The 12,754-nt window shown below is 37.2% G+C and overlaps 1 protein-coding gene across 8 annotated transcripts in view; it reads left to right on the forward strand.

The window, feature by feature from the left end:
• Positions 1-12,754, forward strand: part of SPTSSB (serine palmitoyltransferase small subunit B) — a 28,815-nt gene that overhangs the window by 13,917 nt on the left and 2,144 nt on the right. Inside the window, exon 1 of one of the 8 annotated variants that reach the window (XM_033133277.1) lies at positions 7,296-7,335. The exons of 6 other annotated variants lie outside the window; for them this stretch is intronic. The gene's annotated coding sequence lies outside the window, so the exon portion shown is untranslated. Of the gene's footprint in view, positions 1-7,295; positions 7,336-12,754 lie in introns of those variants that run through there. One more of the 8 variants, XM_033133286.1, reaches the window with a different exon arrangement.

Raw genomic sequence — 12,754 nt, forward strand, 5'->3', positions numbered from 1 at the left:
AATCGGTTACAAAATCTGTTGGTTGAATGTTTTTCTTATATGCCCACTTCTCATTGGCTTTCTCCACATTTACTTGAGAATCAACAAAGTTCTTAGGAACCAAACAATTGCCACTCACTTAAAAGAACAAGTGTGGAGTTCAACATTTCTCCACTTTTCACTACAGGCATACAGGTAGCCATGCACTTGGGAGAAGGTGAAAGAGAATGAAGCCAACAATACGGAATATGTCCACCGTTCTTCCCAGAAGAATGAGAAATACACTCAGCTAACTTGTCAGTAATTTTTTTTCTTTTAGTACAGTGTATCATTTAAGTAACTCACTTTTAAGTACAGTATTACAAAATCTAATTAGAATATGTAATATAATTGCCTAAAAGCAAGTTTTGACATAACTCTATAAACTGCCTTTCCCTTCTTTCCTCTCCCCACCTCACCACCACCCAAATCGCAACTCCAGAAACTAGTTGACCAGGAATGCTAATCAACCAAGTAGGAAAATGTCCCTTGATCTGGAGGTTGGCAGAGAGGACACTTCACCAATGCTATGTCTATCTCTATAACCCTTAGAGTCAGCCTAGCTCTTCACTCCTTTTCCTAAAAGTGGTGATAACTAAGAAACAGAAGCAGGTCAGTTGACGGATGTGATGAAGTAACAGGCTATATTACTATTGCCACAAAAATCGCACCTATGAAAGTTCAGTGTTGCTGATCACAAAATAGGAAAAACCCTGAACTCATCACCAGAAGCTCTCCAGACCGTGTCATAAGAAATAAAGAATAGGTCAGAAAAATGAGAAGGAGGAGGAAGAAGGGCAGAAAAACAAACAAAAACAAAAAAGTTTTATGAGCAAATGTATGCAATGTGACCAAAAACAGCAAAGAAAACAGAAAATCAGTATTAGAAAATACGATTGGAAGAGTCTTGCTTGGCCAGATGCCTACACAACCAGATTTCCTTTGGCAGAACTCTGGGAACAAGTGCTCAGCAGGTGTGCTTTTGACAAATCAGTATTGCAGTAACTCACCTTCCTTGCCCTCAACTTGTTCCTTGGGTGGCGACACATCAAATATAATAATGAGAGGTAGGAATGAGATAAAGGCTTAATTTTTCATGATCTGGCTCCTAGATCCTAAGAAAATCAAGTCCTTAAAAACGAACAGTAAGCAAGTAGTTCTTTTACACAATTGTGGGTTTGATGGCTAAGAGCTGGAGATGAAAAGAGAAAGCAGAACTGTTGTGATATGCATGGAATACAGTTTTCAGGAAAGGGGTTTGTAATGACAGTAGAAGAGTAATGTCAGCCATACTTTGGCCACTTTTTCACTCTTCCTTCCTTTCAAGTGCTCTGGATGTTGGGGGTCTAAAGTCCCTTATTTCATATCATTATCAGAAACGGATAAGCGTATCATAGAATTTATAATTCCCACAAGTACTGTAGGAGATGAAACTACTAGGATTTCACTGATGCTAAGAATGAACCTAAACACGTCAGTTCTCCTCTCAGAAGGTGTTTTCTTTTCTTTTCTTTTTTTTTTTAATAGTTTGGCAGTTCCTAATTTTCCTTATATCCTGAAGATCAAGAAGAAAGGAATCCCAACTGGGACCTCACAAATATTACTTGAAGATCTTTGGGGTTATTTGTTTATTCAGTTTCAGATGGTATATCTATGCTATTTTGCTAGACTAGTAATGCCCCCACTACAAATGGAGAATCTCAGTGACTTTCTAAAAATATTATTCAGATTATTTTAAAGTATATTTTTAAATATCAGTGCTTATTTTAGAGTTCTTCTTTGACGTTTATGTTTTTTAACTCCAGTAAAATACTCTAACAGTTTATTATCTTAACCAGTTTTAAACGTACAGTTCAATATGTTAAGTATATTCACATGGTTGTGCAACCAGTCTTCAGGATGTTCTCTCTTGCAAAACTGAAACTCCATACCGATGGAACAACTCCCAATTTCCTCCTTCCTCCTGCCTCTGGTAACGACCTTCTACTTTGTGTCTCAGTTTGACTATTCTGCATATCTCATACAGCATTTATCTTTTCTGTGACTGGCTTATTTCATTTAGCATAATGTCCTCGAGCTTCATCTATGTTGTAGCATATATCAGAATTCCCGTACTTTTTAAATGAATACTATCCCATTGCATGTGTATACTATATTTTGTTTATCTATCCATCTGCTGAAGGACACTTGGATGGCTTCCCCTTTTTGGCTATTGTGAATCATGCTGCTTTAACATGTGTGTATATTTAACAACTTTTTAAAAATGATTTTTAATGACTTTAAGACCACAGTGTTGTGGCTCTGTTTACTTCTTGCTTCTAAAAACAACTTGGCAGCCCTTGGGAACAATATCTTCAGAAGGGAAAAGCCACCCAGAAGATGTACTCTTTCCTAGCTCATAGGATAACCAGGTTTTTGTTGGTTCTTTTTTTCCAAATAAAATAGTAATAAAGAGGCTCATCCTAAGAAATGATGTTATAGTTAAAAACTTGGCCCAGAAACCTTACTTGCCACTCAAATATTGGCAGAAATAAACAAGGATACTTGCCCTGTTTCTATATGAGTAAATGAAAGGACTCGAGGAACAAGACAAGCTATATCATCCCCCCATTATACAGTTCTCTTCCTATTCGTAACATCTACTCAACATTAATGTACTTGATGCTCTTTTTATTTTCAAAATATACATCTTCTTTTTGATAACCACACAACGTTGAGATTGAGCTAATCTGCAGTTAGCATTTCTTAAATTACTATGAAATTTCCTATTAAAGTCCAAATTCCAAATTTTCTTTCCCAGCCAGAAGTCCTTCATTCATAAATCCCTCTGGAGTCTGTCAGGAAATGCCAAACAACAAGAACTGCTTTGAAATTACATTTACTCAACACATGCCATGTTGCCCAATGGCCTCAGCTAACAGTTGGACTGGAAATACATGTTTTCTATTGTTCTGCTTTTGTTAGTGTTGATAAAAATTAGAGGTAGTAAGGTTGGTTCAGGTAGCCACAGAAACACTCTGCTCTTGTATATAACTCAAACTACCATGTTTCCCCGAAAATAAGACCTAGCTGGACAATCAACTCTAATGCGTCTTTTGGAGCAAAACTTAATAGAAGACTGGGATATTATATTATATTATATTATATTATATTATATTATATTATATTATATTATATTATATTATACACGGTCTTATAGTAAAATAAGACCAGGGAAACATGGTAACACTGTATCAACAACTGAGAAAAATTGTTGGTGAGACTTATTCCTTTCAATACATTATTTCAGTAACTCACTTCTAAGTACAAGATTGTAAAACTTAGAGTAACTTAGTTGCCTAAAAGCAGTAGCATGCTTTGACTTACAGTTGTTCGTTTCTTCTTCTCTGAGGAGTCTACGAAATTGTCCATCTATTTCATGAATGCATAAAGAAAGTTCTTTCATTTTCCTATGGCTGTTTGATTTTCTTCTTTGGCTTTGATTCATTACAAAATTTTCAGTGGGTTTTCTCAACTCACTCTAAAGGCTTGGACTTCAAATCCACCACTTCTGGTCTGACTTCTCATATTCACCCTGGTACCAACACAAGGAATTACTTGCCAAAGGATGGCTGGAGAGCAGTCTAAGATGGAAAGGAAATTCCCAGGAAAATGTCCAGTAAGGATGGAACTTTCGATGGTGCACAGAAAATAAGGGAGTCAACCAAAGAAAACCTAGAGCAAGATATCTGGGAACTGGAAAGCCAATAAACTAATGCTGTATCTGATTCTTACATAGATACAATATGAGGTTTTGCCATTAACCATATGAACAGATTCACATTAAAGAAGCAGCTTGTGATTAGTTCCCCCAAGACAAGAACCATCACATACGATCGTGCAGTGCACAGCCCATACATGGTATATGGTGGCCCTGCCCAAGACATATTTGAAAATTTGTTTAGAGATTTCAGTGCCTGTCAAGTAGTGACTTGTGGTAATGGCTATACACATGCATTGGGTCAGTTTGTTTGTAATGCAGTAGACAATTCAATTAGCAAACAAAAATACGGGCTGAGTTTTTTCCCCCCTATAAAATATACAAAGCACTCCATTATTGACGTAACCATTATAGAATATTCCACAAAGATTTTGACTTTATAATTTAGTAAAATCTTGCAAATGGTTTAAATTTATACCAATTCACAAGAAATAAACACTACTATTACTATGACTTCTAAAGAGCTCCAAACTTTTCCCTATACTCCTTACCACATCACTGAGACAGAGGTAATTATAAATTATCTTCATTTTACACAGAGAAGCTGTGACACAGAAAGATTTTGGAACTTGCCCAAGGATATAAAGTACAATAAATGAATGAATGAACCAAGAGAAAAGAGTAAAGATATAAGTAAAGAGAAGAAAAGAAAGAAAAGAAAAAGTAGCAATATAATCTCCAGATGTTCCCATCCTGGGATTTTGTTCCACTAGAACCACTTTTTTACCTACCAATCTTAAATTATTACTCACACAGAGTAAGCACTTGTAAAAGCCATTTTAATGGAATTTAAAACCACTTCACAAGTGTTTTTTTATTCCCCACTGAGTTCATGAACTTTTAACAGTGTGAGAAAGTAAAAAAGCATTTGCTATATTAAAAAAAGTATTTAGTACCAGTTTTCTTCCATCCTCCAAAAAGACAAATTATACTGGATTTGCAGGGGGAAAAAATCTGTCTAAAACTAATTGCCTGAAAGCAAAGAGAATCTATAAGCACCTTTTATATGCCCCACATTATACTATGGAAATATTAAATAAGTACAAGTATGGTCCCTGCCCTGAACACATTTATAATCCATTTGTTCATGCATTCATTCAGCCAGCCAGCCAGCTCACCAGCAAACATATAAGCACCCCACATTCCAGGCAGTGGGGATAAAGAGATGAGTGCAGCATGTTCCCAGTATTCATAGCCCTCATAGTCTAGTAGAGAAACAGATTCTACATGTCTAATTATAATACAATATAAGTTCTGAAACGGTGTTACAGTGGTAACACATAAAAGAAAGCAATACATTTTTCTTGGGAAGGGTGGTCTCCTGAGAATATTTCCAGAAAGGAAAACATAGGAGCTAAGTCTTGAAAGCAAGTAGGATTTTTATCTACAAGAGAAAGGGGCACAAAAACATCTCTAGAAGAGAGAATGAACTAAAACATGGAAGCTTCAGAGTGAATGGCATTTAGCAGGAAAGTTCAGAGATGATCCTGGAGAGGTGGAGAAATTAAACCATGGAAGGTTAAATGAATGTTTTGTTTCAGAGGAAATGGAGAACCGTTGAAGGGTTTCAAGCAGAGAAGTGAATCTATAATTTTAGAAAGTTAATTCCAGCAGCAGCATGGAAGATGGTAAGGTGACCAGGAGACATGTTGGCAGGCTATTTCATTAGTCCAAGCAAGAGAAGGAGAGAATGTTAATATGTGATGTTCACATTTTAACATAACACGTTAAATGCCCAATAACATTTTCTGCAATGATAGAAATAGTCTATATCCATTCTGTCTACTGTGGTAGCCATAAGCCATACGTGGCTATTGAGCACTAAAAATTTAAATTGCCACACATGGCTAGTGGTGCCCTATGGCACAGTGCAGAAATATCTTACATGGCATTTGAGTTAAGCCTTAAAATAGGGTTTTCCCAACAGCAAGTGGGTTAAGAAATCAATATGATAGCTCACAATTGGGTTTTTTTTTTAATAAACAAAGAATAACATAGACTACAGTAGAATTGAATCAAATAGAACAGAATAAAGAAAATACCAGCATGTACCTCACAGTATTATACAGAGGGTGCCAAAAAAATGTATACACATTTTAAGAAAGGAAAAAAACTGTATTAAAATTGTAATACTCAATATATACTGATAACAAAAGATGAATACATGTCATGTGTATGCATTTTTTTTGGCACCCCCGGTATTAAGAGATGCTTGTTTTTATTAGATATCTGTGTGTTTGTACACTGGATCATAATGTAAAATATACTTTTCCTCTCTATTATGTTTAAAAATGTTTGAAATCCAGTCCTTTATGGAAGGGTATTATTTAACTATGTTTAGTGTTTTTAGGAAGAGTTTTCCAGAAGGTCAGAATAGCATACCTAAAGTTCATTGGAGTTTGGAATAGGAATCACTCTACATCTTTCAAGACTTTAACTTTTTTTTTTTTTGCCTTCAAATATTTTTAATAGACTATTGTTTAGAACAGCTTTAGATTTAGAGAAAGATTGAGGAGATAGTACAGAGAAACTGGATACTCTGCATCCAGTTTCTCCTAAGATGTTAATCCTATATTAATATGACACAAGTTACAATTAATGAGCCAATCCTGATTCACTGTCATTAACTAGAGCCAATACTTTACTCAGATTTCCTTAGTTTTTACCGAAAAACCTTTTTCTGTTCTAGGATTCCATTCATGATATCACATCAAATATAGATGTCATGTTTCCTTCGGTTCCTTTGGGCTGTGACAGATTTTCACACTTGGCTTGTTTCTGATGACCTTGAGAGTTTTAAGAAGCACTGGTCAGGTATTTTGTAGGATGCTCCTTTATTGGAAATTTGCCTGATGTCTTTTCTCATGATTAGACTGAAGTTGTGGGTTACTGGGAAGAAGACCACAAAAGTGCCATTTTCATGCCCTGAAATCATGGATACATACTATCAACATGATTTAATATTGCTGATATGGGCTTTGATCAGCTGGCTGAGGTAGTGCTTTATCAGTCTTCGCTACTGTAAATCTACTCTTCTTTTACCCCCCTTCCATACTGTACTCTTTGGAAGGAAATTACTCTGCTTCTCTTAAAAATAAAATACTTAATTAAAGGGAGGTTTGAACTTCAGTCATACTGAGTTCTTTCCAAAGAACACACCTTCTGAGTACAGACACAGTCTCTTTTTAGATACAGTATCTCTTCCTGCAGCAATAAGACACGTTTTTCATTTCTCAGATTTTCAGGTTCCAAATAGGAAGCACAAAAACAGCTGAGTGACTGACACAGAATTCCAACAATAAGTTGGGGAAGAGTTAGCCCAAAATCAATTGCAGGTCCTTCTGACCTTTCTCTTCAGCCCCAGATTCTGACATTTTAGAAGGAAATTTAACCTAAAATGTGTTAGGGTTCTCCCCATTTGCCCTCCCCAGGAGAGAAGATTCATTTTAAGCTAGTTTAGAAAGGGAAATTCCTTACTGAGAAAATCCAATAATTCGGAGTATGTTTTTTTCAGGTGAAGGGGTCAGTAGGATCCAGTCTTCTGCAATATCCCTCAGGTAAATTCTACCCTACCCAAACACCCGCTACTCAGCTTTCACTGCAGGTGCCTCCCTTTCTCCCACTCCGTTCTTGTGGGCAGAAAACAGCAATGAAGAACTTTCTGAGCAAGCCCAGCCTCTACTTCTATTACTTCCCTGCTGGTTCCCCTTACAGCGCTCTCATTTTGTGACTCATACACCTAGGTTCATGTGAACACATGACTTTTTTTTTTTATTGCTCTATTTAACTTTCTTCTCCATTGAGGTTAGAACAAAATCCTGCCCCTGAGGAATGTGGATCATAAGTCCTAGGTCCTCTACCTCTCCTTCTAGGAGAGGAGATGAAATTGTATCTCCTTCCCCACTACGCACAAATCTAGTGAGAGGAAAATAAGTCACCACCTGTTGATAAAAAAGCAGTGACATTCAGAAATAAAAAGTAGCCTCTCATTCTCCAATCAATTATGAGATAACCTCTTAGGAGAACTCCGAGTCCCAATGTACATATCCATTCACTGGATCCCCTTCAGGATTCAGTCTCTTCCTCTGGTTCCCAAGACTCTAATAAGCCTTCTCTCTCTGCCTCCCTTCTATCTGGCAAAACTCTGTTTTGGGTCTTTTATCCATGTGAAGATGTACATTACTAACAAGAACCTTAGCTTTGCCAATTGCCAGTAATGTTTGCAGTAAATAGGCATTCAGAGCCTCATTTGGCTAGAGGAGAATCTGAACTGTGGGATTTCAGGAAAGAGTCTTGAGTAAGGGAAGAGTAGAGTCTGGGGAAACTGAGGGAGGGTGGGGCTAAGGTCTTGCAGATAGTCTACACACCTGATTCCATTGTACTTGCTCAACTTTGAGTCTTCTAAGACCAGAAAACCGCCATTGGAACTTCTGCTTCTTTCATCCAGTGTCAATTCACAAAACACAGAGTATTCCTCGCCAGGTCCAGTCACTTCAATATGGTTTGACAAACCAATGTAATTAATGCCAACCAATTTAAGGTTAGCCCCCTAAGCTCCGTCCTCTTCTTTAAAGTGAGTGATTTGGTCTAGCGGCTCTAGTCCATCCGGCCACTAACATTCTAGCATTACACTTTAGCTACCTAATACATATGGGAAATATTGTCTAAAATGTATATTGGTAGAAAATGTTCAGTGGAATTATAATCCTTGAGGGCACTGGACATGACTGTCTCGGTCACCATGGCATCTCCAGTTCCTAGTACAATTATCAGTCAGATAACAACATTTTTTGATAAATGAAAGGAAGGGAAGGAAGGAGGAAAGGCTTTCTCCAGTTGTATTCTTTCTTCCTACTTATGTATTTCCTCCCTATGCAAATTCCTTGAATTGATGCTTTGCTTGCAATTCCACTAATCTTCACAGCAACCCTAAACAGTAGGGATTACGATCTCCATTTTACCGATGAGGAAATTGAGGGCCAGAACAATTAAGTGACTGAGCCAAGGTCACACAGCCAGTTAGTAGAGGAGTCAGGACTTGAGTTAACGGCTATCTTTATTCCCAAACCCATATTCTGCATTATGCAGATGCAATAAAAGCACTTTGTAAACTACAAATAATCCTATGGAAATATAAATGGTTTTGTTTTTATTACTAGAGAAACTCTGACAAATCAAATCCACTAGGTATCTTAGAATGTGGCAGTATACTGGTCCTCCAGAAGAAGGAGACTTTATCATGTTTTTAAAACAATGGCGCAGAGATAGAAAAACCTGCTTAAAGGAAGGGAGCTATCACCATAGCATAATATGAACTCAGGGTGGCAGATAGGGAGGAATCTAGTAAGTCTGTTAGACTCCCCTCTGTGTCCCATTGTTTCTGGGTGCCTGGCAAGAATTTGTTTATCAAATGTTTGCTCTTTCTCATTTACCTGTAAATGACCTACTTTCCCTCTGAAGTCCCAGACCTCTGACTGCCTCCCCTAAGTCCAGAATGTCATATAAACTTCAAATGCCCCACAGCGCTCATAGTCTTATGGAACCCCCGCATGTACATACATAATAAATTTGGTTATTTTCTCCTGCTAATCTGTCTCACATCAGTCTGATTATTAGACCAGCCAGAAGAATTTAGAAGGGTAGAAGGAAAATTATTTCCCTCCCATACAATTTCATGGTCCAGTTTGCTGTTGCCTAGAAGAGAATTTTCTATCTGCAATGGGACAGATTCCTTCTGAAGCCATCACTACCGTACTCAGAAGAAACCACATAATAGTACTCAAAATGTATGTGTTCAATAAATTAATAAATTCTCCTACCCACGTTACTCATTTTAAATAGTCTAAAAGTTGTTTTAAAAATCTTTCCTATCATCCCATAGATTGAAAAATGGACTCAGTAGAAATACAGTACCTAAGCCAACCTAGAACATAAATATAGTGTATATTCTAATAACAGGTTGTAGCAGATGGTTTACCAATGATAACCAACTCTCTCTTCTCACTTTTTCATAATAAGAAACAATGAATAAACAACCTTTAAAATTGCTTTTCATCAATAAGGAAGAAAAGAATCAAAGCAAAGAGGAAATCAATGCTTTTTATTGACTGACTCTTAGACTACATAAGACTAAAGTGAGATGTGACAATAAAAAGCCCTTTTTACATGTCAGAGCTGGCTGCTGACAGAGCTGGGAAATGATACAGGAGACTGTAGATACTGGCAAGGAAAATACAATTTTTAAGTCTTAATTCTTTCCATTAGCAGTATGTGACCAAGGTCTTATCAGGTCTCCACCTTTGGTACAAGGCATGTAGGTATGCTTTAGATCTGTCATTTCCTCGATTGATGGATGGATGGATGGATGGATTGATTGATTTTTACAGCTTAAAACAATGAACACTGACTATCTCACCGTTTCCATGGCTCAGGAATCTGGGTACAACTTAGCTGAATGCCTCTGGCTCAGGGTCTTTCGTAAGGCTACGATCAAGATGTCCACCGGGGCTGTTCAAGCAAGAAATTTCATTTTAGAATAGAAATCAATGGCCAGGCAAGTAATTGATGCATTTTTAAAAACTAAAATGTATAAAGTCAATAACATTTCTAAATGAGTAATTTATCTCATTTATAAAATATATTAAGAATATTTTTAACAGATTTTCAGTACATGGTTGATTCTGAATAAGTAACACCCACAGGAGAGCAGAGACACAGATTTTCTGAAATGATTGGTATTCAAAATCATTTCAACTTGGTTTCAGACTACAGTTTGTCCATAGGAGCTTAAAGCCTCATCCCCTCAAACCCATCACAGCATCCCCTGTGAAAAACCTCTGAGGCCCCCTTCACTCATAGGCTAAAGACCAAACTGCTCAGCCTATCCGACTAGGCCCTACAGCGCTTGGTCTCACGGACCATTCCCTCCTCTTCAGTTTTCTCGTACTCTCAGCCTCCCTCACCAGATCACTGTGCTCCATTCCCGCCCCTCCCCACCTCCACCTGTCAAGCTCCTTCCCACCTCTAATCTTTTCACAAACACAGGTTGATCCCTCTGTCTTGGCCATTCTTCCCACCTGACTACCCATTGATGTGTCTGACTTGCAATCATCCCTGGGATTTTATCTCAAATATCTCTTCCTCGGAGACGTGCTCAGACTGGACCATAGCCCGATACACTGCTCTCTTCCTTCAGGGAATTATGTAGTTGATAATTACTTCTTTGTATAGATTAATTGCTACCTGCTTCCTCAACTAGACCCAGCTTCCTAAGCAGAGTGCCTCTACCCTCCTGAGCCACTGTTCTCCCGCCTTCACCCAGCACAGCCTGGAGCTCAGCACCTCATGAATGTACTCGCACGCTCCTCAGCAGCTACCTGGTTTCGCCCCAAAGGCTGTCTAGATAATGAAGAAGCAGCAGGTGTGGGTAACCATGAATGAGATTTTTAAAAATTAAGTTTTGTTTGAAATATACAGCTGTCTAGTGGGACAGCCTAAAAGCTCAATTAGTGATAACTTCTAATTTTCTGTGGAAAAATCTCTATTGTTTGTATAATTTCACTCACTGAAATGATCAGTCCTGTCACGCATTTCCTTTAAGACCTGGCACTTATCGGTCGATGTTCTTTCTCTACAACCAGAGCTAGGAATAAAAAAGAATTTTTTTAGGTGACTTTTCCTCATGGCCCCCCTACCAAGATAAGGTATTTAAATCCCATTACCACATTTTGCCATGTATAATGCACACCCTCATTTTTGGCCTAAATTTTCAGGGGAAAAAATCTTTTGTTTTAATGTTTTAATTTGAATTTTTATTTGTTTACATTTAGGTACTTGTTTTTTGTATTATAAAGGAATTTTAGCATTTATTTTTTAACATATTATGGTACAAGAAATTTTATGTAACAAATAATTGCAAAACACAAGAACAGATACAAGGTACAAGAAATGTTATGTACCGGTAACAAATATACAATATTTACACATCATAGAAGCCCAAGAACTCTTCATTGTTGCAGTTTCACCTTAAGTTCAACAAAACTGGTTATCTTATTCCAGGGTATTATTCTGCATAGGGATATTGTTACTGATTTCTAGAGTTACATGTTTAAATCATAAGCATAAATAAAAGAATTGATAACATTTATATAGATATACAATTAGTACTACTCATGTATAATGTGCAGCCTCATTTTTCCCTCACAAATTTGGGCCAAAAAAGTGTGTTATACACAGCAAAATACATTACTTAGTTCCCAGTCTGGCTTCCAGAGAAGATGGGAGGCTGACTTCTTTTTGTAAGATAGTAAAACATCTTCAGTTGCTTACCTGCTTATTTGAATTATCCTGGCCATTATTATAGGTAATTGTGACCTGGTAACACAAAGACTTTCCAAAGACGTAAAAGTTTTTGTGGAAATTATCCTTATTAGAAAGTGTTACTTATTATCAAAGCCAAGCTGTTGAAAATCAACAATGGCAAACCACACTGACTTAGGTTGGGACTACGAGTGATCCATAATTATTATTTTTAAGTTGGTTACCCGACATGCATTCCTTTACTCATTACTCAGCAAGTATTCACTGATTACCATCTTTGTGCCAGGCATTAGGATCATGAGAGTTTCCCCAAAGCTTGAGGAGTCCACAGTCTTATGGAGCAAAAACATCTTGCTTTATTTACTCCAAAGAGAATCAAAAAAGGAAAGAGAGACAGTTGGAGGTCAGAAGATAGAAATAATGTTCAAAAAAATGTAACTGTGATTTGAATAGTAAGAGTTATAAAAGTGGACTTGGATAATGTAGCACCATTATATTCTTAGAAGTAGGCAAAACAGGCACGAAGGTCAGTTTGTAGCCCTATAGACACCCATCCTGTCTGTGAAAGTCTGCAAAATCTTTCCACGAATAATTTTAAGAAAGGATAGACGCTCTTCTTTCTAGGAAAATTTACATGTGATTGTAACTGTCCTGAGG

Source organism: Rhinolophus ferrumequinum, chromosome 2, assembly GCF_004115265.2.
Source record: "Rhinolophus ferrumequinum isolate MPI-CBG mRhiFer1 chromosome 2, mRhiFer1_v1.p, whole genome shotgun sequence".
In the NCBI taxonomy this organism is placed as follows: Eukaryota; Metazoa; Chordata; class Mammalia; order Chiroptera; family Rhinolophidae; genus Rhinolophus; species Rhinolophus ferrumequinum.